The sequence below is a fragment of the Hippopotamus amphibius genome, chromosome 16 (assembly GCF_030028045.1).
Source record: "Hippopotamus amphibius kiboko isolate mHipAmp2 chromosome 16, mHipAmp2.hap2, whole genome shotgun sequence".
NCBI lineage: Eukaryota > Metazoa > Chordata > Mammalia > Artiodactyla > Hippopotamidae > Hippopotamus > Hippopotamus amphibius.
Window position 1 is genome coordinate 46,523,038 of NC_080201.1, and position 6,454 is coordinate 46,529,491.

The following is a 6,454-nucleotide window of genomic DNA, read 5'->3' on the forward strand; positions in this document are numbered from 1 at the left end:
CACTGAGGGATGGTAAAGATTCCCCCTCAGGGGCACAAACTGACTCTCCTCCTTTGATCAGACACCTCTATAAGGCCTGGGCTATAAGACCCCCCTATAAGACCCTTGAGAGCCTTGCTTAGAGGAGACTGAGCTGAAGACACCAGGAATGTGAAGGAAGAGAATATCTAAGGAAGAAGGCAGTCAAAAAGTGTCCAAAAGGCAGGACTTTCAGAAAAAAGGTTCTCCCATAGCTATGAAAGTATACCACCAGCACCTAGGCTCCTGGTGACACATGAAGTTGTCACATATTTGGGAGCAGTCCTGGGCCTCTGAAGGGAAACCTCTATGCCAAGAAGAAAGCTTCGGTAAGACATCACTGACGTCTTTATGAGCTCATTCACCAAAGGCCCTACCATCACCTGCTCATGCAGTCCTGCTGGAGGCTTCCTGCCTCTTTGCAAGAGTGCTCCAGGTGTAGCAGGCCTGTCTGGCCTGGCCATAGTCAGCCTCCTACAGCCAGAGTGGCTGAGAAAGAAAGAGCTTGATGAAGACCGTTGACTCAGCTCATTAGCCTTATCGAAGTCAAAGAAGTAGACTCAGGAAGGCTTTCAGATACTTTGTCGAGGAGAAATTCTCCACCCCCCATCTGTCAGTTGTGGGCTTTGTAAACAGAAACTTTCAACGCCACTATTGCTGCTGCTGCTGCTGCTACAGCTGCTGTCTTGGGATCAAGGTGAGCCAGCCCCGCCTCCTGCCTTCCAGGGTATGGTCATTGCTGAAGACCTGGGCTTGGAGAAGATCACAGGACCCATGTAACCATAAGGTTAGAGGATAAAACTCAGGCCACTTCAGACAGCAGTGCCCCTCAGCCTGCCTGTTCTCTCTCCCTGCTGGTTGTGGGGAATGCAGTTACATTGCCCCTGGCCACTTTCCCCTTACAGATTCCAGAGACCACCAGATTAGCCGTCACGGATTTGATTGACCTGTCTGCCCCTGTGCCCATCCCCCACACCAGATACCCATCATGAAATGAGATGCAATTTCTAACTCTCCTTTTTTTGCTGTTCCTGCTGCACCTCACTTCAGGTTCCAACCTATATTTGGGGTTCCACTAACTAATGAGAATGAGTAGAGGCCCTTTGCATTCCAGTCCCTTAATCATAGTCGCAGAATCTTCTACTTCTCTCGCCACACCTCCTGGCACCTCACTGCTCTCCTCAAAGCCTACCTTCTGTAGAAGTGAATCACCTACACCTATGTGTGTGGATTCTCCTCCCTTTTCCCTGCAGACACCTCCTCCAGTCCCTTTCACCAGCCTCCCTGACTTCACCAGCCAGGCCATCGCTGCTTCTGCAATCTCTTCCTCCATCCCAATTAGCCCATCTGCAGACTGGACCTCCTAGGGGGCTTTAGACGTTGGTGTAACTGACATGGACACTACTCTGCCTTCCCAGGTGGTTATAGTGCTAATAATAACAGTTATATAACAGCACCGAGTATGTGCCAGCCCTGGGCTTTTCATGTCACCTCCCATGAAATGCTTCCCATTTCAGCCACTGGAATGTTAATTAGAGTCAATTCTAAAACTTGAGTGAACATCAGAATGCCCTTAAGGGCACAGAGCAGAGTGCTGGGCTCCCCCAGAGTTTTGACTCAGTTGATGCGGGGTGGAGCCCAAGAACTTGCGTTTCTTACAAGTTACCAGGAGATGCTGACACTCTTCTTTCAGGTACTACAGTTAAGAACTTGTGAACTGGAGGGAATTTTACTGTCATTATACTAACACCCTGGAATGAGGTACTATCACCTTCACAAGTCAGCCCCAGAGGCTCAGAGAGCTTAACTAATTGTCTTGCCCAGAACCACACAGCCTGGAAAGACAGAGGCTTTGTGTAGGGACCATGACCCCCCCAAAACCCATCAGGACTCATGTGTCCAAGGTGCAGGTCACTAGTGAAGATTTGGAGGCCAGGTGTGGCCCGCAGTGGCCCTGGAAATCTGAGTATGGCCTTTTAAGAGGAAGCAAAGCCTCACCTCATAGGTGAAATCTAGGGACGTTTTCCCCAGGAACCCTCCTGGTGCCTACTGGCCTTTTCCAGGAACTACGTATTCTCCCCTCGTGAAATTAAGCAGGACCCCGGGGAGCCCGCCAGGGTACAAAAGCCTTTCCATATACCCCATTTCTTGTTTGTAGTAAAAGACTTTAGTCTCCTAGACCTTCCCTGAGTTCCAAAGAGCAAACAGTTACTAACCAGGGAAGTGAGAGAAGGCTGAAAGAAAGGAAAAGCAAGCCCAACCTAGTCTTTTCCATGATTATTAGCTGAAATGAATGCCTTGATCTATGACCCCAAACTGTAAAGATAACATCCTGTGGCTTTAACCAGCTGCCCCCAAGTGGACTTGAAATTGATGACATCAGAAGGATCAATTAAGAACTGAAAACTCCTGAACCATCAGGAGGGCTCTAAGTAAGTAATAAAATGCCTCAACCATTGCTTTCGCTCTGTCCTAGAAAGAAGTTAAGGGGTCACAAGACCATGATTTACCAGTGTGCTTTGCAGGAACACATAGATCAATCACATTCACCCGTAACACATGGAGTCACAAGACAGTGCCAGCAAGTCTGCAGCTGAGGTCTTATCAGGAAGCTGAACTCACAAAGACTCCCTGCCCTTTACTTTTTTGCCTTTGAAAACCTCGCACCCGGGCTTCCCCAGTGGCACAGTGGTTAGGTAATCCGCCTGCCAATGCAGAGGACACAGGTTTGAGCCCTAGTCTGGGAAGATCCCACATGCCTCGGAGCAACTAAGCCCGTGAGCCACAACTGTTAAGCCCATGTGTCACAACTATTGAAGCCCGTGCGCATGCAGCAACGAAGACCCAACACAGCCAATTAATTAATTAATTAAAAAAAGAAAAAACCTCACACCCTGGGACTTCCCTGGCGGTTCAGTGCTTAAGACTCTGTGCTTCCAATGCAAGGGGCATGGGTTTGATCCCTGGTCAGGAAACTAAGATCCCACATGCCATTCGGTGCGGCCAAAAAAAAAAAAAGAGAGAGAGAGAAAGAAAGAAAAACCTTGTGCCCTGGCCAGCCAGCAAGATGGATTTGAGATGAGTCTAGGTCTCTCATCTTTGGAGTTGGCACCTCCTTGACTAATAAAGCTTTCTCTGCCCCAAATTCTGGCCTTTCGTTTGGCCTCACTGTGTCTGGCACACAAGCTTGGGTTCAACAACACTAGCTTGGAAGGATGCCCCACAAAAACTACATTATCGAAAATTCTGGGCATTGACAGGGGTGTGGACCAATCACAGCCCAGATGGGGAGTGTGTTTTTGTAGCCTGTGGGAGTGGGGATGGGACTTCTGGCATTTAGGTCATTTAGCTGGGGACTGGTGGGTCCACACCTGCTGTGGGGACAGGAGCGCTGGGCTGAGTCACCCTCCAGGTGGTTTTGAAGTCAAGCAAGGAAGGACGGTGATGAAGCAGTGTCCCCCAGTGATGTCTTCACCTTCCTGAGACTCTTGATCCCTGACTGGGGTGAGCTCCCTCCTTCCCCCCTCGCCTCCCCCCCCAGGCCCCCACCCCCCACCCCTGGGCGGCACCCTGAGTCTTGTGTGAATTTTAATCTTAGTCTGGCGGGGGCACTGAGACTCCCATCCAGAGCAGGGGTGAAGAGGTCTGTTGAGTTGGGTGACCAGCTCCATTTGTCTGTGCTTTGCAGGAACACATAGATCAATCACATTCACCAGTAACACATGGCATGGAGTCGTGTGTTACTACCTCATTCTGCCCACAGGGTCCCTCACACTCTTGAGCTCCCACTTTCTTGGTCCCGGTGCACAGTATGGGGATTTATGGTGTCTGAGACTCTTCCCCTCTCCCTGTTCTTGTTGGATAAAAACAAACCCAGACTTCGGTAAGGAGAGACTATTCAAAAAGACTGCCCAGCTACAGAGAGAACTCCATCTCAGAAACCTGCGAGCATCTCAACAGAAAAAAGCTTTTCTTTTATAGGGAGGGGTAAGCAAAAGCAGAAACTTTTAAAGGGGTGTTGGGCAAGCGAGGGGGAGCACGGTCAGCAGCAGTTTGATGGGAACGTTGTCTTGCTCTTCTCAGCCGACGCTCAGGATAAGCTGCTGGGGCTGAGGGGTAAGTGCGGGGGTACATAGTCTGCCTTTTAGTGCTTGCTCATGGCTTGGGGACAAACCAGAGTTTACGGGCAAGTGGGAGGAGAGAAGCCTGATTAAATTTTGGTCCAGACAAAGCAGAAGATAAGAAATGGGCACTCAGAGATATTTGATGAGTCTGGAGACCCTGGAAAGGCATCACTCCGGCCCAGGGTCCTGAATCCAGAGGGTGTATGAAGACGTCCCTACTGCTGATTCTAATCTTAAGTAAGTCCTCTCGCTGCCCTCAGACTCCATTTTCTCCGGTCTAAGAAGGAAATAGTGACAATTCCTTCTCCAGGGTTGAGAGGACCTGGTAAAAGTACACGTGTGATTTATATCCCCAGTGCCTAGTGAATCCCAGGGAGCATCGGTCTTCATCCATTTACGACAAACGGATATATGGCCTCCCACTGACAGAGAGTCCACCTTTGTTATGAGACATTTATTTACATTTGAAAAGTGAGCCTTTTAAAAAAATACTCCATAAGGATAGTATGCAGAAGTATTCTGTCCCGTAGGGTGTAAACACATAACAGGACCTGGGTTACCCTCTAGCACGAAGCCCTGTTCCATGATCATCATCAAGGCTCTTTGTGTTGATTTATCTTCCATTTGGCTCCCTCACTTCATCCCTGCCTTGTTCTAGCATCCCATGCTCAAAAAGGCTTTCCCTGCTTGCCACATGTGGAGTCACCCGGGTCTCTTTAATCTCTTCACTCTATTTGGTTGTCTTCAGAACCTTTATGGTCATCTGATATTATCTTGGTCATGTGTTTAGTTCCTTTTTGTGGCTCTGTCTTCAACCCTGGAACATGAGCTACTCTTCACCACTCTGTCCCCAAGACTAGAACAGGCAGGCCTACAACAGATGTTCAATAAGTGGTTGAAGAAGGCATGACACTACTTATGTGGACTCCAATTTCATAAGCTCATACTGCCTCTGTGATTTAATGCCATTTTCCCTGAGAAGAGGTTTAACTTCCGATGACATCCAGTATGCTGCAGAGTGTTTAAAAACAATGGGAATTTCAGACATGAATAACCTATACTGTGAACTTACAGATGTAAAGGATCTGGCCAGCAAACAGATGCTTGACCAAAAAAAGCCTGTAGATACAAAGTCAAAGGACATTTTTGAAGAGTTGGAAACTACTTTCTACAAGGCTAAAAACCTGCTCTTGCTAGTAAGTAAAATCCTAACTATTCCATATGAAAATATTTTGTTGAGAGGATATTTAGCTTGACATCATAACATTGGGTTGACGCCAGGAATGAGTGTAATGTGGGCTTGATAAGACCAGATCTGCAAGTCAAAGTGAATTTTATGTTTGACTGTACTCCGTTTTACCACTACATAAAAGAAAAGAAGAATGTCATAAAGGCTACAGGTAGTTCAAAGAAGTTTTATTGGAAAAGGAAACAGAAAGAGTAAAAATATCCTAATGTGCCATGGGACAGAAACATTTCTTTTAAGTAGCGATATCTGTTTAATTAGTCCTATTGTATTTATATTCTCCTTTTAAAAGCTCTTACTTTGGACTTCCCTGGTGGCACAGTGGTTGAGAATCTGCCTGCCAATGCAGGGGACACAGGTTCCATCTCTGGTCTGGGAAGATACCACATGCCTGGAACAACTAAGCCTGTGTGCCACAACTACTGACCCTGCATGCTGCAACTACTGAAGCCCACTCACCTAGAGCCTGTGCTCGGCAAGGAGAAGCCTGCGCACCACAATGAAGACCCAACACAGCCAAAAAAATAAATCAAATTTTTTAAAAACTTAAGTCTCTTTACAAAAGATACTCTTTTTAAAAAAAAATTATTACTTTTATGTATCTTAAGGATACATAATATAGTGTACAAAATTTAAATATCTAATAAAAGTTAAAATGCTTTATTAGAGGATAGACCCATTTTTCTCACACACGTGTTTAAACCGTCTTACTATTATTACTAATTGCCACTATTAATTCCATTGCTGTCCTATTTAATAATAGCATTTCTGTAACGGAAAAATAAACAGTGCAGAACGATAAATAATTTCAAACACCTATTTTCCATACTTTTATGTTAAAGTAATAACACATTTTAGTATATATTATTATGATTTCTGGCGTCTGGCATGGTAATGTCCTGAGTTACTCTCTACTATGGGCCTCAGGTGATTGTGAACTCCTGTGTCCTCATCTCCGCCTTCCCTGATCCACCCAGGTACCATCCTCCTCCTTGGGTCCGGGAACACCAACCCATCAAACTCGCCCAGCGCTAAAGTGGGAACAGCCTGTACCTGCTGTCAGTTT